Source organism: Lepidochelys kempii, chromosome 6, assembly GCF_965140285.1.
Source record: "Lepidochelys kempii isolate rLepKem1 chromosome 6, rLepKem1.hap1, whole genome shotgun sequence".
NCBI lineage: Eukaryota > Metazoa > Chordata > Testudines > Cheloniidae > Lepidochelys > Lepidochelys kempii.
In genome coordinates this window covers 38385934-38412200 of record NC_136385.1, presented here as the reverse complement: position 1 = coordinate 38412200, position 26267 = coordinate 38385934, and the positions used below count along the sequence as shown (strand labels likewise).

The 26267-nt window shown below is 41.9% G+C and overlaps 1 protein-coding gene and 1 pseudogene across 22 annotated transcripts in view; both read right to left on the bottom strand.

The window, feature by feature from the left end:
* MICAL2 (microtubule associated monooxygenase, calponin and LIM domain containing 2) overlaps positions 1–20596 on the bottom strand; it is a 188491-nt gene extending 167895 nt beyond the window's left edge. For 13 of the 22 annotated variants that reach the window (XR_013635922.1, XR_013635920.1, XR_013635921.1 and 10 more), the window contains exon 1: positions 20452–20595. The gene's annotated coding sequence lies outside the window, so the exon portion shown is untranslated. Of the gene's footprint in view, positions 1–20451 lie in introns of all 22 variants that reach the window. The other 9 variants (XM_078853224.1, XM_078853207.1, XM_078853210.1 and 6 more) reach the window with 4 other exon arrangements.
* On the bottom strand, positions 11716–11814 carry LOC140913965 (U6atac minor spliceosomal RNA; annotated as a pseudogene).
* Positions 20597–26267: the final 5671 nt, after the last annotated feature.

Genomic DNA, 26267 nt, shown 5'->3' with positions numbered 1-26267 from the left:
TCTCACACCATACTAGAGTGCACCCAGAGGAGCAAAGGGAGAGCTGGAGTTCAGAAAGTGGGAGGTAGCTTGCACTGCCTGGTGGCTGTCACTCAAGTCTGACCCCACCCACAAGCAGCTAGCTGCTCAGTGGATTCCATGCTTCTACCACTCCCTTTCTATGTCTAAGGTAGGAGTTCTCAAACTGGGGGTCGGGACCACTCAGGGGGTCACAAGGTTATTATATGGGGGGGTTCACGGACTGTCAGCCTCCACCCCAAACCCCGCTTTGCCTCCAGCATTTATAATTGTGTTACATATATTAAAAAGTGTTCTTAATTTATAGGTGGGGGGGTCGCACTGAGAGGCTTATTATGTAAAAGGGGTCACCAGTACAAAAGTTTGAGAACCACTGGTCTAAGGGCATAAAAATAAGGCCAAGGGGAGGGAGATGAAGTTGTGAGCACAGTGAACATCTGACCTACTGGGGAAGAGAAGACTCATCCAATCCAGAAGCTTAATATCCACTCTTACTTTGGCATCAAGAGACAGGGCAGCAGGGGATTTGGGGGAACAAAGGTACATAAGATACAGCAAATGCTGGTCTTTCAACCCCTGGGGGTAGATTTAGGATCCAATGAACCCATGAAGATTAGATCCAAAGATCTAACAAGGGTCCCCCACAACCTGAGTAAGTTACCCTTGGCAACTGGGGAGCAAAAAAGAGCATTGGGGAGGATTAGGCCAGTAGCACTGCTCTTCTCTGTGCCTGTTGCTCCCTACAGCCATAGAGGAGCAGCTGCCAGCCATCTGGCTACCACCAGTGTAGACTAGGGGGAGGCATAAGCTGGAAAGAGATGATCTAAAATGCGGCAGTGAGTGTTAGAGGTAAGCAACCCAAGAGTCGGTTGTGGTGACCAAATGAGGAAGAGCCTTCAGTGCCTGAATGAGCAAGGTTCAGGACAAGAAGCGAAACATTGACAAGTTTCTCATTTGTTTCCTGTGGGGGGTTTGAAGAAGTCGTCACTACTGGATTTTTAAAAAAGCATATGGAGTGAAATCCTGGCTCCACTGAAGTCAGTGAAACATCTCCCTACATGGGTGTGTTTTTTTGGGGGGGGCAGGGGGGGTCGATTCTTTTCCCCACATAACACATGTATGACAAGAGCAGTGGTTGCTCAGCACCTCTGGAAGTCAGACCATTTTTAGTTAGACACACATACATGGATTAATTGCTTACATTTCAAAATCAAGGTCTGAAAACTTTGGCCTCGGTTTAACCTATTCAAACTTTATAGAAGTTAGTTATCAGTATAAAAAGAACTTACACCAGAGAGAAAGAAAAATCAAACATGACACTTGGGACTGAAATTCCACCCTCTTTCTCAACTATGCAACCAAATGAAGTTACTGAGGACAGAACTGGGGTCTTGAATTTCCAAGATTTTCACTGAACTGTCCAGAGTACCTAAATGAAGATTTAAGAGATAACCAGATCATGTATTTGGTTTTTAAAACATTTCTGGATTATCTAATTCAAGTGTCCCCAATTCACTAGACAGATTTCAATAATTCGACTGATAACTTTGGTATCACAGTATCTTAAAATATATTTTCCCCTTTGATTAACTTTTTAGATTTAAATTAACATGTGAACTTTTGGTTACTATCTTATGTTACGACAATTACTGTTAAGCCCTCCTCCCCCAAAGGGAGATGCTCCAACAGAAACAGAGTTTATAATGGCCTTTCCAGGGAAAGGAAACTGGATAGGATAAATCCAAAGAGAACTCTTTCATGGCTCTGAACTTCACTTCTTAGACTTTGTATGTTGTGCCCCATGGTGGCTGCGTGCAATATACCGAGAAATTTGTCCAGAATTTTTGAAAATAAAACTTTAAAATGAACATTGTTTTAGTGTTTATATATTCACTAATCAATCCATTTCCCTACAGTCAGTCAGACTTGAAAGTTTATCTGAATCAGAGAAATGCACGGGAGTCTCAAGCATACAGGAAATGGGGAGGCTCTGAGTTGTTATTCTCTTTTTTTTTTTTTTCTTTTTTGGAGGAAGTGTGTCTTTGGTTCAGTTACATCCAGGTCCCATTTCATGTCAACCCACCACTGACTCCTAGCCAGAAAATGCCACGGGGGGCACAGATGCGGGGCCAGTCAGAAGACTGCTAGGGAGTTTTCAGGTGGTGAACTGCACCACAATTTTTGATGAGGGCCTCTTTTGTAAGCTGGAAGGACAGAAATGTCACCCACCTGCATCAACCAGTGGGTGGGGGAACTTGATGGAGCCCATGTCCCCTCCCCACCAATCGACAGAAAGCTGAGGCACAAAACAAAAAGTCTCTAAAAAAAAGTTATGATGAAATATGACAACATTTCTCTGGAAGTAAAAGAACTAAACTATAACAAAATGCTAGTCTACTGACATTATCGCTTTCATGGGGCAGGTTGACAGTCAGATTTAATCAAGTCCCCATGCATCTTCTACAACATGGAAGATCGTATAAGAAAAACATTCCAAAATGCAGACAGAACTATTAATAAATCTTGCTCATAACTGTTTATCATCACACATTCTAAACCCTGATTGTACGAGTTTGTTAAGATCGGTTAAATTTGCTGTGCTAAAAATATTAAAGCCAACAAGAAAAGTAGTTTCCAAGATTTTTCAACAACTGTCTTAAGTGCTCTTTTGCAAAAAATCACAGGCACTTGTTTCCAATTATCCAACAGACCTAACAAAATGTCTTTGAAGGAAACTCACAAGAGGTTATCTTCAGATCTTAATAGAAAATAAACCATGGGTCTGTTTGTTAGCAAATTCTTTTTCCACTGATTTCTGAACAACTTTAGCTTTTATTTCCCTGAGTTTATGAAGGTACACCCACACTAGCCCTGCCTGCATTCCTGAAGTACACATATAACAAGGTGGTATGTAAACAACTTTTAAAGGAGATGCTACTTTTTCCACTGTCTTTTATACCTAACATTCGCTTTAGTGCAGAGTAGATTTGATTTAAAACGAAATATCTGGCTGGGAAAACCTGATTTGTAGGCTGCCAATGTCAAAATATGCATAAATTCCCAGAAAAGCCTACGTTAAACTAGCATTAAGGCTGAGTAAATATCAGTAATTCAGGGCAAAAAATCAAAACAAGCATTAAAAACCCAGGAAGTTTGGAGCTAAGGATACCACTTAAAAGAAATGTAAACATGTTCATGTATAGAAACACTCAGTTAAAGTAGTTTGGGGGCCTTAACTCTGCCTACTAGTGATGCCATGCAATAATGATGTAATTGTAATGATTACACAATAGTGTTTGCTTATTTTTAAAATCCATACAATTTGTTCTTGTTTTTTCCCCTCATGGGTCACTGTGGGCAGAGGTAAGCTTGTTTGGATGCCTTAATTGGATTTCCATACCTTACTATGTTTCAATTTCTTTTGAAAATACATGAAGATCTTTGGGGCAGGGACCATCTTTTGTTCAGTGTTTGTACAGCACCTAGCACAAAGGAGCCCCAGCCATGGACCAGGACCCCAAGGCATGCCAGCACAAATAAGCAAATAATCGTCTTGGCAATCTGCACTTCTGCTGTTTGGCAAACATTTGTCAATTATGCATTGCAGCAGAATATACCTTCTTTATCCTTGAATAGGGGACGTTCTCTCTCAGGCCTGGTCTACACTGGGGGGGGGGGGGGGGGAGGAAATCGCTCTAAGTTACGCAACTTCAGCTATGTGAATAACGTAGCTGAAGTCAACGTAATTAGATCTACTTACCGTGGCGTCTTCAGTGTGGTAAGTCGACGGCTGACGCTCCCCCGTCGACTCCACTTCCGCTTCTCGCTCCGATGCAATACCGGAGTAGACGGGAGAGTGCTCGGCGGTCGATTTATCGCATCTAGACGCGATAAATCGACCCCCGCTGGATCGATCGCTGCCCGTTGATCCAGCAGGTAATGTAGACAAGCCCTCACTGTCTCACCAAAGCCACGCTGTCACTAAGCCTCTACTTTATATTGTAGATCTCTACTTCTTCCATATACACATCCCACAATTTTAAAGTGCGCCTCAGACTTTTACAGGCCACACATACCTGGCTCTAGCCCAATGGTTCTCAACCTTTCCAGACTACTGTAACCCTTTAAGCAGTCTGATTTGTCTTGTGTACTCCCAGGTTTCACCTCACCAAGGTGGGGGTGCGCTGGAAAACAGAGATGGGCTGAGAGGGGAAGGGGAGGGGAAAAAAAAAAAGAGGCCTCTTGGGATAAGCCTGTGAAAACATTAGAAGCCACATTCAAAGTAGCCCAGATTCCTTCATCACATCCTCAGGGAAGAATAGTACACACTGCTTAAAGATGCTTGCATTACTCTGTCACAAAAACAACCCAGAATGGCAATAAGACTACCTGGAAGTGTTTAAAGATGACTGGTTATTAATTTCTCCACTTTTTCAATATTATGGAAGCCAGACTTCAGACATGACACAGGATATTACTGAATTGATCTTTCCAAATGGGATTTTTGTTTTAAATATGTGAAATATTTCAATTCCAACAGTATAATGCTATTGCTACCGGCACTGTTGCAAGCTTTACTGAAGAGAAATCACAATTGATGGGTAGCACAGTGCAATAGGAAAGCAGTGTTGCCTTCCAGCACAGAAGTTGCATCATGAGATGAATGAAATTACAAGATTGGTCTCCTACTTTTTAACTGCAGTTAAAAGCTGTTTGTTTCAGTGCTCACCTCATTGTTTCACCCCCCCCCCCCCCCCACACACACACACGAGTGCTGTTCACCTGCATGTTGACAAACTAACTTCAAGGAACCAGAAGTATTTTTCCTCAGTGTTTACTCAGCCTGATAATTGAACACTAGCAGTCAATATTCAAACATGTGAATGTAAAAGATCTGAGAAGGAATAGGGAACAAGTTTAACGGGAAACTTCACAAGCTTTGAAAGCATTCAAAATAACTGTCTCTTTTGCATGTAGCATCAAACTACTGATCAAACCATTCTTAGAGCATCAAAATTCTACGTAGTATTACTGAGCGCCCAGGACAATAAGCAAAGCAAGAATAAATAAATAAAATAGTGCACTAACACAGAGAAAGTGTGAGTAAGTGGCAAAATTTCTGTAGTGCACTCCTCAATTGGGTACCCTGGAAATGGATCCAGAAGTTTTGATGCTTGCAGAATTCAGATGTTTATTTGCTCCAGGGGGTATAATAGAGGGAGTATGTAAACCTGCCCTCAGTGACCTACACTAGCTGATATGAAAAAGGATACAATTCCAGGCCTTTGCACTGGTATACCAAACTCTTGATAAAATAGCTTCCCAAGTACTTGAGCAACAGTTTCTCTATCAATGATCCTGATTAATTGTCATGGCTGACCAGGGTGGGTTTGATTTTGGGCCCAAGGTTCAGATCAGGACTGAGCTGAATACATACATATATATATATTTTAGTTGAGGATATTCAATGACAAAAACTCTTCTAAAGAAGGCTCATCAGAGCCCTTGCTGGCTGCCTTTAGGATATGCCACAAGTCCCATTTTTTTTCTTTTAAACTAATTGGGAATCATATTTTGCTCCCCCACTCATTTCTGCATCTTATACATCTTCCATTTCCCCCTCTCCAACCATATGTATTAGTTGGGATATGATCCCTTTTGTAGAGGAGGTAGTTTGTCAGAGAGATCTTGGCTCTTCCCCAGCACCTAGAATTATCAGACGAGACATCATAATTTGATATCTTTAATATTTGCTAGTTTTTATTCTGTAGTAGTAAGATGGCTTGTGATAAGTGCCCTTTAAAGTACACTGACAAAACTGAATGCATCCGATGAAGTGAGCTGTAGCTCACAAAAAAAAAAAAAGCTTATGCTCAAATAAATTTGTTAGTCTCCAAGGTGTCACAAGTACTCCTTTTCTTTTTGCGAATACAGACGAACATGGCTGCTACTCTGAAACCTGAAAAAACAAACTGGTTAAACAATGAAAGTGTTATATTGGATTAAGGCGACTAGACATAGTAGCAGTTAATAACCACATCACGGAAAGGGATTTATTTCTACTTTTCTAAGATTAACATAATGGCATAACATACAGATAATGAGTTTGTTGTTTTCAATTAGTAACAAACAGAAGATGCCAAGTCTAAAAAAGTGGGGAGAGTGGGGGAAGAAATCAAATTCTAAGCTTTAGTCACAAGTTGCCACTACAATCTCTTCTAGTGTTGCCCTATAAAATTAGTGTGCTACTTTGAACAGGTCAGAGGACACAAAAATTGGGAGAGTGGCAAATAATGAAAAGGACAAGTCTGAACTGAGCGTGAGCAAACAATATGCATTTCAATATGGCTAAATGCAAATGCGTACGTATTGGAACAAAGAATGTAGGCCATACTTACAGGATGGGGGACTCTATCCTGTGAAGCAGTGATTCTGAAAAAGTTTTGGGGGTCATGGTAGATAATCAGACTACGATGGGCTCCCAGTGCAACGCTGTGTCCAAAAGAGCTAATGCGATCCTGGAATGCATCAAAAGGAGAATCTCAACTAGGAGTAAAGAGGTTATTTTACCTCTGTATTTGGCATTGGTCCAACCGCTCCTGGAATACTGTGTCCAGTTCTGGTGCCCACAATTGAAGAAGATTATTGATAAATTGTAGAGGTTCAAAGAAGAACCCTCAAAAATGACTAAAAGATTAGAAAACATGCCTTAAAACGATTGATCTCTTTGAGTCTATTTAACTTAGAGAGAAAGTTAAGGAGTGACTTGATTAGTCTGTAAGTACTACATTGGTTCTTTAATCTAGCAGAGAAAAGTAGAATACAATCCAATGTCTGGAAGTTGAAGTTAGACAAATTCAGATTGGAAAGAAGGTGTAATTTTTAACAGTGAGCATAATTAACCATTGGAACAAGGTTTACCAAGGGTTATGGTGGATTCTCCATCACTGACAATTTTTAAAATCAAGATTGGATGATTTTCCTAAAAAGTATGCACTAGGGATTATTTTGGAAAAGTTCTATGGACTGTGATATAGAAGAGGTCAGACTAGATCATCATAATGGTCCCTTTTGGCCGTATAGCCTATGAACTGTTTGCACAAGAAAAAAAAAAGATGTGTAGATTTTATTCAATATAGATTCCTGGCTTCTGATATTTCTCATGAAAAATTTAGATCTCCAAAAGGAAAGGTGAATGTAGCTCCGCTTCCTTTGTCAATTGGTCTTTATCTGAATGCTGTTCTGTGAAGGGACTGTCACTTTTTAAAAACTTTGCCTTTACTTGCTTAATCAAATCCAGTAGAGAAAAATATGTTTACATTGTCAATGTTAGTTTCTATTGAAAATACATTGTTTCAGCTGCAGTACATCAGTAAACTCCTTGGATTATGTAGAAGACAGGGAAGCTCCCCCTTATGGAGAGTTTCAAAAATGCTCCTTCTTAGAATCCTGATGGAATCATCAGAAGGAAAAAAACACACAGCTTTCCTTCCCCTCCATTGAAATCAAGAATGGATTACATTATTGCAGGCCCTAAGCTGACAGTTTCACAACAAAATATCAGACAACAGGCCAAGCCCATGTGGGAAGGAGAATGGTTGGATTCAAAGCATGGGATGTGTCTTAGCATGTGACAAGAGGTATAATTTGCTCATTACAGAAACAGTGTAATTAAAAACTAAATTGTAATGAAGGCTTTCGTGAACTATCCTGTGTTGTCATCTCAAAAAGACAATTTGAAAAAAGGGTCAGCTACATATTGTATGCCACAGGTCTAGTCTAAAGTACTGGTCAAAACTGACACATCAGTTGACATCTGGTAGACAGACCAGGTAAATGAAACAGTGAAGGTAAAAACTTATCCAGAAAGTTTTTATTTTCTCCAAGAGCAGCAATATTTTTCTCTCTCTTACACACGTGCGTATAAAGTTCAAGGGTAGGAGGCTAGTGCACTGGCTGCAGTGCAGCTGATCAGTCAGACCTTAAGTTTTAGCATTGTTTGTATACTACACTAAAACAAAAACAAAAAAAAGCTTGTGGCCTCTTCATCAGAGTAGTTTTAGTAACTATACTAGTATGTGCATCTGAATGAAATCTTAGATGCCAGCTTCAAATACACTGCCTGCTATTATGTGCCTTTGTTTACCTTAGGAGTCAATAGTGTTTCATGAACTAAGCAAGGAGATTCTTAAAATGCTTGTATAGTTGCGTAACAGTCAAGCATATATAGATTAAAAACTTCAAAAGCTCCAAAGTGATTTAGGAGCCTATATCCCACTGGAAGTCTCTTTGAGTTAGGCTTCTTTGAGAAGTTTACCTAGTATGTCACAAGACAGAACTGTGCTTGAATGGATGAAAGAAAATTGAAAATGGAAATGTGTTTCATGTTGATATTGCATTCTGGAATTACCTGTTTCGTCCATTTGTACATTAAAACAATATTCCATTGGAAAAAGCTGACTCAAGAAATATTCTGTTAAACACATGCTTCGGTCACATATTTTAGTTAATATCAAGTTGCACCCTGAACCCAGCTTTATGAAAGTGTGCTGTAACACACACAAAAAGAGAGTCTCCACTTATCTAAAACAGATCTGTCGTTCTTTTTGTTCAGTATTAATGCATGATGAGTGCTCTCTAAATGGGAGATGTAAATTCTCTCCCACTACCCCAGCTGAAGTTGTTCCTTTAAGTATATACATTAATCATTTGCTACTCAAATTAAAAACAAATAATGATGGGTGGTGGTGGAAATCAATGCATTAATTAAATCAAACACAAGCTAGCTACATGAATGCATAGTGCCATGTGTTTAAATTCAAAGTGAATGAAAGCCTTCAGAAATTACTGACTGCTGGATTTTTAGAAAAAAGGCATTTCATATATTTGAGATATAAACACATCTTTTCACCTACAAATCCTGTACCTCTTTCAGTCAAAAGTAGTAAAAACTCCTCTCACGGATCTTAGTGGTACAACTTTAGCCCGAGCAAGTGTAGATCAAGCTTTTTGGGGATCATCCCCTCCCATGGAAATACATGCAGGATCCCCATTCTTGTGTTTCTCTCCCCATCATTCTACCAGGACATGGGGATGATCACAAGTGGAAGTTTGCTCTCCCAGGGAACAGCCAGTACTTGTTTTGCCCCAATCCTGCATATTCCCCAATCCCCATGACAGTTCCCAACACAAGGAATGGTTTTCCCCAATACAGCAAGGGCTGCAGAATAGTCATGACAGCGCCAGCTCTTCCACAAGTTTTGAAGGGTGGCCCAGGCTATGTATACTGTCCCACTCCAGGTCTATATCCCCTGAGCCCATCTCTTGGGGCAGGAGAGGAATTGTCAGCTGCTTCCAAAGCACCAATTGCTTAACTTGTCCTAGCTGGTCCTCTGTATCACAGCTATTTCATATTTATCTAACTAACTTACAGTTAAAATTAATGCACAGAGCATATAATGAAGGCAATATCTATTAACATGCATAACATGGGTAAGCCTGTTGCGCATTAACCTATTTTCCTGTCCAAATATATAAGGCTCAAAGGTTCAAAATACAAAACTAGATAGGCCTAACCTGCAACCTTGGTTGTCATTCACACCACACACAGCAGCCCACGGTACAACTAAGTAAAGAGAGTATTAAGTTACCTAGCCATTATAACATGTCTCTACTTAAAATTTCAGCTCAAATACCTGTTCCCAAATTTATACCAGGTACCAAAGCCACAACACAATGTCTTATTAAATGTTTGGCATGTTGCATCAAGTTACCATTGGTATGTGGTTATATGTCATGGCACATTGTGAGCCCATGTAGCAAGGGAGCATCACATAATACAGCATGCCAAGAATGCTGACAAGAAATTTAAAATAACCCCCACTTTCAGAGCACTTTTAATAGAAAGTATGTCACAAACTGTCCAACCCTGTGTATAGTCATTTTCCATATGAAAAATCCGTTAAAACAATGCACTGGATGTTTAAGTATTCACTTTAGCAGGTTTACTATTAAACACAACATGCTTTAGTTCAGCACACAGAACTTGTGCTCTTCTAATGTTTTAGTTGGTACACCTCGAGACATTATTTATTAACGCAATTAAACTGAAAAACAATCACTTAAGACTCCACTGTACTCCTTCACTGGGTCTGGCACAAAGACAATATCTCAAAGACTAATTATACCAACAGGTATTCAGCTAGGTGAGTTCCACTAAATTTTGAATCATGCACCAATAGTTCACATCTGTGGAACTTGTTTCCAGTCCTTAAACATGTGCACATTTCTGATACCTATTCAACCACACTAATGTTCTAAACACAAATACTGTATGTAGAAGTGACAGCTGGTTATTTATAAAATTGTGTATATAGAAACGCAAACCAAATTGCTGAGAGTCTCAGTGGACCACTTAATGATCTTTCCAAATGTTGTTTGTACCGTTAGTTAACTATTGTAAAATGCTTTGGATAAAAGCGCTACATTAAAAAAAAACAACTTAATAGTAATTAACTTTTTTGTTCTACAAATAAAAGCACATAACTCATTTTAATAACTAATATTTTAATACCTTTCTAATGTGCCCTCTCTCCCCTGCTGCGGCAGCCCCTAAGCTGGGGCTGGGAAGGAGGGCCGTCTCTCCCTGGCAGCCGCAGCCCTTGAGCTGGGGAAGGAGGGCCTTCTTTCTCTGGCCACCGCAGGCCTGCATGTCCCAAATTCCCCCCACCCGCCTTCTGACCCCTCCCACCTACCCCCCTAGGCCACCACTTCATCTTACATGTGCGTCTTCTCCAGGGTCCAGGCACCTAATTAGTGGAGCCATGTTCCTTTAGTGGGAACTATCTGCGGACCACCTGAATGGAGCTCACAGACCACAGTTTGAGAACCTCTGCTCTGTCATGCCATTGGGCCAAATCTTTGTACTTCCCATTGCCAGACCCTGAATCTTACCCTGTTCTCTTCAGAATGGCACCACATGCAGAAAATACACGAGAAACAGCTGGACAGTAGCCAAATGGGACCCACAAGTCCACACAAGGGGGTTGATACCCTCAGCTCCCAGTGAAGCCAAAGGACACTCAAAACATAAGAACCATACTGGGTCACACCAAAGGTCCATCCAGCCCAGTATCCTGTCTGCCAACAGTGGCCAACACCAGGTGCCCCAGAGGGAGTGAACCTAACAGGTAATGATCAAGTGATCTCTCTCCTGCCATCCATCTCCACCCTCTGACAAATAGAGGCTAGGGACACCATTCCTTACCCATCCTGGCTAATAGCCATCAATGGACTTAACCTCCATGAATTTATCCAGTGCTCTTTTAAACCCTGTTATAGTCCTAACCTTGCAACTTCCTCAGGCTTTGAACCTCTCTCGTAATGAGTTTGATTCTACAATAACTGAAAAGATTTGTTCAGTTGGAAAAAAATATAGCAAAGTTATTGGAATATGCAAAAATTAGAAAGCTAGACTTGGTAAAATGGGGACAAAATGTCCTGTTTTTAATGTTAAGGCTGCATTTCACATGGACATAATATAGCAGCATCCCCTGTACCAGAATTTGATTATTTGTGGTCCGTAAGAATTATTGTTTTGCATATTACAGTTTCTTCTCTGCTTTTTAATATCTCTGTGCTTCCACAGTCTTCCATTTACCCCTCCCTAGTCTACTGTGTTGCTCCATTTGTGTGGGGGGTTAGATGCCACGAAGTAAGTGACAATGCCTTAACCATCTACGTGTTGTAAAGGCCACTGGGACCTCATCCATCCTTATCAAGGGGAGTGCTAACCTTTGTTAGGGAGGCACATTACCTCTAACAACAGTAACAGATGGACTCACCTCAGCCAGTTATCAGGATAGTTATTGTGATATGTTCCCAGCCAATTGTATAAACATGAAAATACAAACACAGGTCTCCCCAAAGAGAAACAGTCTTCCTCAGTCTCTGCATTAACAATCCTCTTCCCCCCACATCCCAACACCTATTTCAAAGGTTTATATTAGAAACCATTCTCTGAATCTTTACACAGAGATTTGTTTAAAAAGCCTTTCAAGTGACCACTCTGGGTGTGAAAACTACAAAATATATACAATATATTCTGTATGGTAGAGTAATTGAAGGTGCATTCAGCCTTTAAAAGACAGCACTTTGGGGGCCAATTATTGCACATTATGTGGCTTAATATTTTAAGAAGAAATGTTTGGAACAACCACAATAAAACATTTTAAATGGGTTACTGAAAACATGAAGAACAGTTCTGCATAAGCTCAAAAGCTTGTTTCTCTCAAAAACAGAAGCTAGTCCAATAAAAGATTATCTCACCCACCTTCTCTCTCTCCAATATCCTGGAATCCACACAGCTAAAACACCACTGCGTAAACCCCCACTGAAAAATGTACATGATTTTTATACATTCTAATTTACTGCTCATTTATGTCACTCGTACACAAAGGAGTAAACTGGAACGGCTCTTTGGGTGTTGCAACAGCATGTCCAGTCAATAATCTGCAAGCTTAAAAAGTCTGAGAAGGGTTTATCGCGGACTAAGATCCAAAGAACTTGCTTTTTAAAACACTAACAAACTCCATAATCACATATTTGCAATGCCAGACCAGTCATTTCAAAATTTCAGTTTAATATTAACTTGATAGCATGCAGCCAATAAGAAAATTACTGGTGTATTTTCTAAATGTATGTGGGTGAAAATAGGATGTGGGAGGCAGCGGGAAAAAAAAAAATAAAAAGAGATAAAACATGAGCCTGATCCTGTATTCATGACACTAAAGCCCATGGGACTTTTGCTGTATACATAGAGCATTTGGAATCAGATTCACAAAAATTCAAAGATTCTGTACAGTGACTGAATGATGCTGGCTGGCCTATGTCAATTTTAATAAAATTATTTCCCCTTCATAGTCTCAATCTTGCAACATACAAGAGGAAAGGGAAAGGGGGCATAGACAGCACTCGAATTACAGGGGGATCTGGGGAGGGCCAAGCCCCCTTACTACTTTTAGGGTCTACCTGTCGTACGGAACCCTGACTTCTTACTACTGTTTAAATTAAAGCAAGCCACTTGACATTCTCAACTCCCATACTTTTTTCCCCATAATTTGAGCACTGGCTACGGAGGGGCAAGAAAAGGAAATTCTACTCTATCAGTGTAACAAAGAAATGGACTTGTATACAGAAGAGACCACTACTACTACTGATTATTAGTAATTTGTATTGTGTTAGCACATAGCTCTCTCATTTAGTTCCCTCCCCACCCCTGTGTTAGGCATGGTATACAACATACCAGCACAAAACAAAATGGTCCCCAGCCTCAAAGAGCATAGGTACTACTAGGTAAAAAGATAAATATGCTGTAAGAATCTCCATGTGTTGCCTTAAATAGAGTTTCCTTCCTTTTATGGAAGTAAGAAAAAGACAGGCCCCAATGTGACTAAACTCCAGTTTTGAGGGAAGCAGAGTAAAATTCTACTTACTTGCAAGGCTAAATGTACTGGTCTGGAGACAAAAGAGTTATAGTATTACTCAACTCCTCCATGTCAAAAATAAAGTGAGCAAACTCCAACTCTGGAATTTGTCACTATGCAGCATTAACTGTGCAAATGCACAATTAATCTGAAAAGTAATAGACCTATCTCAAGTCTTTGAATCAGTTGACAGCTCAGCTAGCATCCTTAGTCTAGAAATGAACATGTGTTCTCTGGAAGCAATGTAATACACTGAAATACTAAGAATTACTAACACTGCTGGTGAAAGAGTCAGTCTAGTGTAAATACCTCCATAGCCAGTCTTAAAGAGCTGCAGACCATACAGTTAAAGGTGGAGCTCAACTGTAGTGAAAATGTTCGGACCAGGAGCAGTGACAATATTTTTCAAACTAAGTAGTAAGAAAACCAAGGATCTACAGAAAACAGATGATGAAAGGATAAGTGGGTCTGAAGAAACACTGTGTTCCACACACAACAAAATATGTATTATTTTTTGCATTGCTTCTAAAAATGTGACTCGTTGGTTTTGCGTTCTACAACTTCTTAAATTTAAATTAGGCACACATGTTGCTAACTTAAAAAAAAAAGTCTTCCAACAACATAGGCTTCTATTTAAAGTGACCTGACAATCTGTTTTGCAACTTGTTAATTTCTAAGGTGCCACACCATACAGTGCCTCTTAGGACCAAGTCCTGCTTCCACTGAAATCAACCAGAGTTTTGTCACTGACTTCAGTCATTCAAGATATGAGCACAAAAGCCAAAGTGAGGTGTATAGATTACCAGCAGCTCACAAAAAATTCTGAAGCTGTGTGGTATTTCACGATAATTTACAATTGAAAACTCACATTATCTGAGAGTTTCCCCTAACGTTTTGTTTCAAGTTACTATTTTTGAAGTAACAGCACTGTAATACATGTGCGGTAGATCCAAGATTTATGCCACAAGACTGAAATATTTCAAGTTTACTCACCATAAAGAATCACAGAAGTGACCCTGTTGTCCTGCATACACAGACCACCACCACCACCCAACAATTAGCTTGCTCACATCTCCGGTCATGAGACCGGGCACGAAAAAGAAATATTCTGCAGCAGAACTTTTTAAGAGAACAAACAAAAACAACATCAGACAGTACAGCATGTTTTACTCAAGATGGTTCATGATTCTAGGACAGTCCCCTGCAAATCTGGAGTTCTAATTACTTTAACGCAAAGTCAGTCAGGTACCCAAGAACATGTCCTATTGCTGCATGTCTTAGGGCCACAGTAAGAATTAGAATACTTAGCACATACAGAGCTTTACATTTTCAAAGCACTATATAAATGTTAATGAACCCTCAACAAACCTGTGAAGTAGGTAAGTGTAAGTATTACCCCATTTTATAGATGAGAGACAAAGGTGAAGTTACTTTGTTACACAGAAAGAAAAGGAGTACTTGTGGCACCTTAGAGACTAACCAATTTATTTGAGCATGAGCTTTCGTGAGCTACAGCTCACTTCTGAGCTGTAGCTCACGAAAGCTCATGCTCAAATAAATTGGTTAGTCTCTAAGGTGCCACAAGTACTCCTTTTCTTTTTGCGAATACAGACTAACACGGCTGTTACTCTGAAATTTGTTACACAGAGAGACTCTAGCAGAAATTAGATTAGAATTTAGGATTTTCCAGTTTTCAATTTGGTTCTCATTTCTCTAGCCCATGCCATAAACTTTGTTGCTTTACAATTTTTTCAACTTTGCAGGAAGGGCATGGTCATGTCCTTCAGGTGTCAAAACTTGAGGTGTCAGCTAACCTGGGGAAAGGTGGATTACTGAGCCAGAAGGGATAGCAAATATGTTTTGCAGCAACGAACTTGGAAGGTCCATCTGAATAAAGTGTCAGAAACATATATAAGGGGATGTAGTAACAGTTAAATTAATCAGGTTAGTCATAAAATGTTTTAAGATTGATATGCCAACACATAACCACATAATACAGAGAAAGCCAAGGCTCAGACTTAGAAACGCTAGGGCAGCACAGTTGTGCTATGCTGCTGTAGCGTAAACAGTTACGACAGTGATGGAATGGGTTCTTCCATTGCTGTAGTAAATCCACCTCTCAAGAGCCAGTAGCTAGATCAATGGAAAAAATTTTCTGTCAACCTAGCAGTATCTACACCAGGGCTTAGACCTGCTTAATTCCACTGCACAGGGCATGAAATTTTTCACAACTCTGAGCAACATATTTAAACTGACCTAACTCTATAGTGTAGACAAGCTCTTAATCTACACTTAAAAGTTGTATTGGCATAGCTACCTTGGTCAGAAGTGTGAAAACAGCCACACCCCTGACCAACATAGCTATGCCAAAAACAATGAAGACGCAGCTTTGATGATGGAAGAGTGCTTCTGTCAATTAGCTAACATCCTTCAGAGAGATGGTGTTCCTATACCGACAAAGATCCCAGTTGGCTTATGCTGCGGCTACAGTATAGGGCTATGCCATCATAGGCTGTGTGTACATTATAAAGCCTAAGAAAAAGGATTGAGGCTTTTCAGTCTCAAGTATGAAAATAAAAAGGTGTCATACATGTGTCATAATAAAGTGTTCCAGAGTAGCAGCCGTGTTAGTCTGTATTCGCAAAAAGAAAAAGGAGAACTTGTGGCACCTTAGAGACTAACAAATTTATTTGAGCATAAGCTTTCGTGAGCTACAGCTCACTTCATCGGATGCTCATTAAAGCTTATGCTCAAATAAATTTGTTAGTCTCTAAGCTGCCACAAGTACTCCTTTTCTTTTTATAATAAAGTGTATCCACTTATAGTGAACAATAACTCCATATGACAGCCAGTGTACTTTTGGAAGAAGCTGTTTGTCACTCCATTATGCCTGCCTGAAACCACCACCACTCTGCTATCCAAAGAGTGGGATCAAGAGATATGAAAGAAGAGGACTGGGGGAAATAGGGAGTGGAATCAAGGTCAAAAGCATAAATATGATTTGGGGCTTTACTCCAATGGAAAAAACAATTACAGGATCAAGGAAGCAATTGTTCTATAAAAGAAATCCCCAAATGTCAAAGCAAAGGCTTTTAAATTATTAGTATGTGTACAGTAGAGAGAAAACATAAGATTTTCTCAAGTAAGAGTAGGCCAGGAGTGAAGTGGTCAGTAATTCTGTGCATCTTTGTTTTAGTTCATAAACATGATCACTAATTCCATTATGCATGAGAGAAGTCTTATAATAGGTTTAAAGTTAACATCAAAAACTAGTTGAAGTGTCCACTCTACAATGCCCTTTATTTCTAGAATACAGTGAATTGTCATGCAGGAAGAAGAAAGTGTATCTAGCATATAAAGTGATATCCCTTTAAAAATTATTTAGACTGAAATATACTTATATAGCCTCTTTTATCCAAGATCAAGGTATTTTACAGACATTTATTGTTAACATCCCTGGGAGATAAATGTTGCAAGTCTCACTACCCCCATTTTACAGATGAGGAAACGGAGTCACAGTGAGGTTAAAAGTCTTGCCCAAGGTCCATTGCAAGACTGTGGAGGTGGTAGGATTAAAACCCAGGTGTCCCAATACCCATCCCTCTGCACTATGTTCTAGCAATATTGTTTCTCTGATGAAAAAAAGTTTGCAATACATGCCTAACAAAAAAGTCAACTTGAAACAAAACAGAGGCTCTTATATAAAATTTCCTAGCCCTGCCAACATATTTCAACTCTGACCTGCAGGGATCATCTCTATATGCAAGAATGTAATTCCATTTCTTTGCTCGAATTCCTTCTTGGCTGAGATTACAGCAAGGATGCCAGTTGTGAACAGAATTTTAAAATTGACTGAGGCATCCAATCTTTTCGCGCTGGCCACCGAACAGATATCAGAAAGTCACTAGCTTTCACTTATCAACAGTTGGCAGATTCTGTCCAGAGACTTTCAGGCAAGAGAATCTATATCTCATCATCAGTCTTCTGAGCCCCTCCAGTCGCTCACGCTGCCAGCATTTTGTTTAAACTCAGATTTTCAACCCATACCTAAAGTGTAATGGTTTAATAAAACAATTACTACTGTAGATTAAGCCACACTTCAAAGCCCTGAATAAAAATAGTTGTCACATCCAATTAGGCCCAATCTGTGAGCAGGAAAGGATGTTGTGCTGGTTAATGCGCACAGAGAGCCAGTCACTTAACACCACAGAGGAGTGTTGTAGCTAGAATACACAGAAAGCGTTTCTCATATTATTTCAGGAAGTTTACAGAGAGATGCTAGCTGAAAGTTAGTATGCTGTCAAATATTTGTGCTTATTTCCATACATTCTTCTACCCAAAAACTAGTTAGGAAGAGAGAGTGTCCAAAGGAAATATAAATAAAAAAGTAGTAAAAGTTATTTCAGGGCTCAAAAGCTCTAAGCTTGTCAATAAAAGATCTATCTTTAGATCAGACTAGGATTAAATGTCACTATATCCAAGACCAATCAAGGTGGCAGATTTGATTATAAAAATAATCTAACCAAGCAACTGCAGTTAACCTTCTTCAGTAGCAAAAAGCCAGTCAGCAGATCCTATTTAAGTGACAGATGTACATCAGGGGGACAACACATACCATATGTGTTTGTGTGAATTAAAACCTTTTCCAATAATTATACACTCTTTAGTCTGCAAAATTCAAACAGGAAAGCAATATTAGCATTCAGTGAGATAATATAATTAAAAAATACAAGTTGATAAAACATTCACCCATTCAATACACATCCTATTCCAAGAGAGGCTTACATTCTTAACAGATGTAACAATTGTAATCCAGTATGGACAGTGTGGATGAAGTCAGACCCCAGGCAGTGAGCAGTTAGCAAATTTTGAGTCTATACACACTTATTGGCTGATCTATTGACCATTGCAGCATATCCATAATCTCTCTCAATAGCTATGCCATTCCATATAGTATTACATACAAATGCAGATGAAACTGGAGAGATGTGTGTGTTGTTAAAAAGTTTTATGATAAGCAAATCACAACAGTTAGTATGATAAGAAATGCTGTTCACAGGGGTGGTGTGAGGATTGATTAGTTAATGTTTGTAGAGGACTTCTCAAGTGCTGTGTGAAAGCTAAGCACTAATTACATATTATGGTATACACAAAAGCTCATGCTCAAATAAATTGGTTAGTCTCTAAGGTGCCACAAGTACTCCTTTTCTTCATATCACACACTCACTATCATCATTCTAAGGCCATAGCAAGGCTTACGCCCAGTCTTTCCCAGTCTGGCCTCAGTAGAGTTTTTTCATATCTGTAGCCAAAAAGTGTTCAGACAGTTCACCTTCACCCATTACCAGGAAGAACATGTTCATATCTGTCTGTAAACAACCTCAGACTTCCCCTTCCCACCTCATCCAGCTCTTATATATTGCACATATGGTGCACCTCACTTCTGCCCCGGTTCTATTAGTAATCTCTCTTTACAATTAGCTGTCTCACTTCAGGGAGGAAGTGTGAGCAGTTAACACAGGGGTGGGCAAACTAGGGGACTATCCTGCCCCGCGCCTGAGCTCCGGACTGGGAGGCTCGCCCCCGGCCCCTCCCCAGCTGTCCCCCCTCCCCCGCAGGCACGCCGCTGCACAGGGAGCGCAGCTTGCGCCCACTCACCTCCTAGGCTTTCAAATAAGCCTGTCCTGCCGCTCTGAGCAGCATGGTAAGGGGGAGGGGGCGGTTGGATAAGGGGCAGGAGGTCCTGGCAGTCAGGAGACGGGGTGGGGGGATTGGATAGGGGGTAAGGGAGCAGGGGGATTGGATAGAGGATGGGGTCCTGGGGGGCAGTCAGGGACAGGGGTCCTGGGGCAGTCAGGGGACGGGAGGGTTAGATAGGCATGGGAGTCCCGGGGGGTGGTTCGGGGAAGGGGGTCCTGGCAGGGGGTGGTCAGGGGACAAGGAGCTGGGGGGGGGGGGGTTGGATAGGTCAGGGGTTCTGCAGGGGACAGGCGGGGGGGGCAGGCTGTTTGGGGAGGCACAGCCTTCCCTACCCGGCCCTCCATACTGTTTTGCAACCCCAACGTGGCCCTCGGGACAAAAAGTTTGCCCACCCCTGAGTTAACATGTGCTACTTTCAGCTTCAGGAAATGGTTTCTGTTAGAGGGAACAGGGATGGTACTTACAAAAAGAGAACTAGACCCTCTCCCCACCGCCAAAACAAAGTCCCACCCCCTCAAAAAGCCAAAACAGCCGGCTTGCCTGTTTCCTTGGCTGTCATTGACCAAACCAAACGCTGCTGCAATATCAAGCCGAGCCAAAAGAAAAACTGGCACAACCTGTCAGACTCCTCTTCCTATTTAAAACGTCAGGTTTGAAGCGGCTGCTAGTCATGGGTGGGCAGTGAAAGTCCCTATCAATCCACCTGTGCCAGAGAAACCTGAAATCGCTAGTTTCGAAAGCGTCTCAATTCCTGACGCGAGCCCGTTTTGTACAACAGTTAAGTTAGAGCCAGCACAGCTGAGCACAGACAGACAGACAGACAGACAGACACAGACAGACAGACGGACACGGAGTCTCTTTTCACGCGCTGGCATCGCACTTGTGGTTATATCACGTCCTGTTTCTTTTCAAAGCCACCCCAGCCCATGAAGCGGTAGCACTACAGCCCCGGCGAGGAGCGGGGAAACGGCCCAAAGGGCGGGTAAGGGAGGCCGAGCTGAGCAGGGGTCGGGGAGGACCCGGGCTGCGGGACAGCCGCGGCCAGGTGAATTATTCACCAGCGCTCCCGCCTCTCAGCTGACAGCACCTGCGCAACCCCAGCCGGGCAGCCAGGAGCCCGGGCAGCCGCAACACAGGCACGTTGGACACAATCCTGTTACACAAGCCCCAGACCGTCCCCGTCCTCCCGCCCCGGAGCCGCTCGCCCGGCGGGGAGCGGGGGCCGGGGGCCGCCCCGGCCGCGACTTACCGGGCACCCGGCTCAGCATGTTGGGCGGGGGGGACCAGCCGGGCTCACCGCGGGGCAGGAAGGTGGGACGCGGGCACCAGCTGGGGCGCAGCCCAGCGACTCTGCCCCGGCCGCCGGCCCGGGCGGAGAGCAGTAGAGCTGGGCGTGGCCCCGGCCGAGCCCCGGGCCAATCAGCGGGCGGCAGGGGGCAGAAGGCTCCTGCCCCGGCCCGGCCCGGCCCGCTGTCACCGCGCCTTGCACGTGGGCAGCCGGGCCTGGGCAGCGAGTCTGCCCCGGAGCCCTGGGGCAGGAAGCCGCCGGGGGGAGGGGGACGCGCGGGTAGCGTAGGGTGTGCGGAGCGGGCCGGCCTCTCCTCGGGGGGCGAGGGCTGGTCAGGTCCCCCCGGCACGGCGCTGAGGGCGCCTGGGAGGGGCCAGGCCGAGGCGTTGGGGTTGTGGGGCCAGGCAGAGCCTGTGGGGCAGGCTGAGGGCGGGGGACGAGGTGCTGGGGCTGGAGGGAGGCCGAGCCGTGCGGTGAAGAGGAATCAGACTCAGGGAAGGGAAGGACGCGAGAAGTTGGTTGGGGTAGATGGGGTAGGACGAGGGGCGTAGAGGCCCAGGGCGGGGTTGGGGAGGGAAGGAGGGCAGAGTCTTTGGGCAGATGCAAGGTCGAAAGGATTTTAAAGGGGGGATTTGGAAAACGGGCGTTTGAGGAGAAGAGTCTGGGAGAGGGGTGTTCAGGGAGGGCAGCCAGGGGTGAATAGAGAGGAGAGAGGGTGAAGGGATGTTCGGGAGAAGGACGGGATGAGGAGAGTTGTGGGAAGAAGCTAGAGAGACTAGGGAAGACAGAGGAGAAAGTGGGCATTTGCAATGGGAGGAGAAGAGGCTTGGGGAGGAATGAGCTACTTGAGGAGGAGAGAGTCTGGAAACTAGGGAGAGGAAAGAGGAATGGGTGCAAGAGGAGGAGGAAGGTCCATAGGATGTGGGGATTTGGGGAAGAGAGACTTTGGAAGTTTGGCCAGATTGGAGAGCAGAGAGAGGAGTGAGGAATGAGGAGAGAGTGGGGGGAAAGAGGCAGTGGCTTTGGAAAGGGAGGAGAGGAAGTGAAGAGATTGTGCGAGGGGAAGGAGGGCAGCATTATAAATAAGGTTTTGGCCCTAGGCAGCAAAAAGGGTAAAGAATGGAGACAAACAGGGAGGAAAGAGACTTGGGCCTTGTTCTTTTCAGAGGTGCTAAGCAGCTTCATTTGAAGTGAATGGGAGCTTTGGGTGTTCATTACCCACCCGCTAAAGACTGCTGCTGGTGAAGCCTGAAAGGGCATTGGAAGGGGTCTGGCTTAAGACTTATACTTCACACAGGATGCATTTTCTCCCTTGAATGTGCCTATCTGTACACAGAAATGGTACTGCAGCCTCCAAGAGTCACCTTTACACCAAGATCCAGCTGGTTTCTGACCCCTTTGTGCAAGGAGAGTAGTGTGAAGGGCCTGGAATAGGAAGCCAGAATTGGAGCACGTGCATGCTCTGATGCTTTCTAATCTACCTATAGTGCCTGTATGACCCCTGTGATTGCAGTATCTGTGTGCCTCACAATCTTTAATTTTTTATCCTCACAACACCCCTCTCGGGTAGGAAAGTACTGTTATCCCGATTTTACAGGCAGGGAGCTGAAGCATTAAGGCCCAGGTCCTTAAAGATATTTAGGCCCTTAACCCCCATTGAAATCAATAGGTGTCAATAGGTCATTTTGAGGACCTGTGCTTAAGTGACTTACGCAGAGTCACACAAGAAATCTGTGGTAGAGGTTAGGAATGGAACTCCAGTTTTTCAAGTTCAAGATTATTTGACCCCATACTGGCCTACTCTGAACCAAATTTAAAACCAGCCTGTATAACATGAGTTAACTAATGTAGACGGGGCCTAATTTGTGACTATGAATGTGCACAGCTAAGTAATATAATATACAATGAGCTAAATATTTAAACAGTTGTCTGAGGCAAGAAGTAAACTTCAAGGTGAACGTGCCTCATGGAGTATACCTCCTGTTTGGTTTCAAAATCTTACTGTTGCTTGTTCCTTGCATTGTTTTACTAGAGCAATCTGCTGAATCTGAGCATTTCATTCTATTAACTTTTTGCGGAGATGAAGGAAGAAGGAGGCACACCTTGGGGCCCTAATTGACCCCGAGGTGTTCCTACTCCCAACACAGATGTAAAGAGGTTAAGTGGTGTCCATATAAAATAAGTAAGAACTACTAATTATTCCTCAAGAAAGGCTTTTAATTCATTTTGAACAGCATAAACAAAACAGAAAAAGGAAAACCAAAGACCAGCACTGAATAAGAATTACTCTACATATGCTGGTCCTGGCAAGTCATAATAAAAGCCCCAAAGACAAGCATAAGTAAGGCTCTTATTCACCAGCTTTATATTCCTGGTGACAAACTATTTCAAAGGCAACATAAAGCTGATGAACGACAGCACCACATGCATCCGCTTGGACTACTTAAAAGACAAGCACAAATACATGCAAAGCTATTATGCATCAGCTATCTACTATCGACTTTGTACTACAGTATTGATACGACTATGATCAATTCGGCTCGAGCGACCAGACTTACCCTGCATTCGTCCGAAAAGTAAATTACCCTTCAGTTGGCCGCTTTCCACACTGGCCAGGTACAGACAGTCGAGAAGTGCACGTCCCTTTGGTTCAGGGGTTGTGGGTCAGGTATGACCCAAAACACACACACACACTCACTCCTGTGCCTTCGTCCTTTTTATCTGGTCTGACAGCAGTGTTTTAGAACAGACCAACCAATCAGGGTGGGCCACATTGTTTATGTGGTTGCCCTAATTGTATAATCGATGCGTATTTAATTTTTATGTCCAATTGTTAGTTGTTTGTATAATTGAGGCCTATTTATTTTCTGTAGCCAATTAGATCTTGATTGTGGGTAATTTGGGGTTGATAAGTACACAGGAGTCAGCAGATATTGCTATCTGGTAGCAGCATGGCCTGACCACAAGCCACAAGGTTAAGCTTTATTTTTGCAAGGCTTACATTTTGAAGTATATGGAAGTTTGAGGCCTAACATTTGCAATTTTTTTATTTCGTTCAAGCTTGACAAGACAGTTCAATTTATTCACACTTTTGAGCTATGATGCTTTCCTGTATTTAGCTTTTGAAGATGAAACCTACTTACTTTTGAAAGTTATAAATACTATATAAACAAAGCTGTAACAGTGCATGTTGTTTCTACCTGAAAAGTGTGTCTGCATCAGCAGGTTTAAGGAGTGAAATAGAAGATGCTTTTATATTATCATGAAGGAAGAACAAAAAGAAAAACACTTCTGGAATACCAGTAAATGGAGGAAAAGGGGCTGGCCTCAGTATGATTTGGAGCATAGTCTACCTAGCACGGCAGACCAGGCACACCACAAAACATAAGAATAGAAATACAGAATGAAAAATATTGCAGCCTCATCATCTAGTAAAGACACACTAACTCATTGCTGCAGGATGCTCATCCTCTCATGGGATCATACAATATGTGCCTTCTTCTCCTAACTTACGTAAGCAGATCTTTAAAATTCATATAAATGTAATATTACCTCCATGCTTGGCCTTAGTATTCTTGTTAGACAGATTTTAGGTCTTTTTAAAGTTAGCAAAACTTTTATATGGAGAGGAAAGTATGGTCCAGTGGCAAGAGCATGAGCCTGGGACTTGGAAGGCAGCGTTCAATTTCCTGCTTCACCACTTCGGGTAAGTCACTTACCCCGTGTCCTCATTAGTTAAATGAAAATAATAGCACTTTCTACTCAGAGGTGTTGTGAGGCTAAATACATTCAAGACTATGGGGTGCTCTATATTATAATAATGGTGGCCATGTATTAAGTACCATAGGTATTTGCCCAATGTTAGGTTCTAGTCCATTGCTGAAGTAATGCATGGTTGCCATGTTGCAGTATAAACAAATAATTTGTCAATTGCATAATTTGCCATGTCCTTTTTATCCACTTTGTCTCCAAAAGACAGTTCTTTTTCAGCCATATAGCTATACTTGCTAAGATCTCACAGACTCTTAAGTCACTGGAGTGGTTTATCTAAAGGAATTTTGCAGTTTAGATCCAGTATAATAAAAATATCTCTGGTAGGGAGTTAATTTCTGGATGTGGGAATATACTATTTTCAGAAGCCTAGAATATCTTGATATTCCCATCACACAGGCAGGAAGGAGTCTTTCCTAAAACACACTGCACAGAATGTGTCAGCTAATCTATTCAGTATATTGGTAAGACACATTCTAAGCAATATTTTTATTTGACCCCCTTAAATGCACTGGCACATTCATGCATGTATGTCAAAGAAGAGCATAGTACGCTTGTGGGTCCTTGGTAAATAGCGAATATTCTCATCCTTCATTTCATTTTTAAATGAACTCTCTAGCACACCTTTGCCCCAGAGGTTTTCTTGTTCATTCATTGCAGAAATTTGAGGAAATGTCCTTTATTAGTAGTAGTAATGTGTATTACTGCACTGCCAAGGGACACTTGTTACAGGCCAGGATTCCACTGTGCTAGGTACTATACAAACAGAACAAAAAGAAGGTCCGTGCCTCATGCAGCTTACAATCTAAGTATAAAACAGGGGTCAGCAACCTTTCAGAAGTGGTGTGCTGAGTCTTCATTTATTCACTCTAATTTAAGGTTTCACTTGCCAGTAATACATTTTAACATTTTTTGAAGGTCTCTTTCTATAAGTCTATAATATATAACTAAACTATTGTTGTATGTAAAGTAAATAAGGTTTGAGAAGCTTCATTTAAAAATTAAATTAAAATGCAGAGCCCCCCGGACTAGTGGCCAGGACCCGGGCAGCATGAGTGCCACTGAAAATCAGATCACGTGCCATAGGTTGTCTACCCCGGTATAAAACAAGAAACAGACACATATACACAGACAGAGGAGCACAAGTAAACAGTGAAACAATATTGGTCAGCATGGTTGGCAGTGGTCTCTGCACATTAGCAACCTAACCATTGTCAAGTTTTTTGCCCTTTGCTATACTAGCTTTCACTTTTTCCCATATGTTTATCGCTTCTGCTGCAAATAGTAGTGATCAGTGTTTGCCACTATCCTCTGTTGTCCCATTTGCCAGAATGCTGCTTCCATCCTTTTCAAAAGGGCACCCTCAGCTAAGATATCCCAGTAGTCTATGCTACATGGTTCAGTGCACATGCCTAGTGGCATATCCCTGATCTGGAATGCCAGTTTCCCCACTCTCTTCAGTTCCAATCACTGGCTCCCAGTCTAACCAGAGTTGTTTTTTCCTTGAAGCATATTAATATTTTTCAACATTTTGAAAAATGTATCAGGGAGTTTGATCGGGAGAAGCGATGCCACATATAAAAATCTAGGACATTTTACTATTTGGATCATATCCATTAGTTGGTTAAGACTTCCTGATATGTGGTTTTTTGTTTGTTTGTTTTGAAAGGATTATGATGATATTTCTGTTACAAAGATCTACCAATTTCGGGGCCCACAACGATTCCTAGTTATATCATTCAGTATTTATTTAACTGACTAATTCCTTAAGTCCCTATGCTATTTCTGTAAACTAGAGTTCCTTTCAATGTCATCTAGCGACTCTCTATCCAGTATGGCCTCCTCAAAGTCTGCAGTTTGTGAATCCAAAAATTTCTCTCAGCAAAGTTATGGGAAATGTATTTAACAGCTTTGGAGAGGACTCTCATTTTAGCAGTGTATATACTTATCACCTCTGCATTTATTCTAAAAAAAAAAAAAAAAAAAATTTAAACTTGATTTTAGAG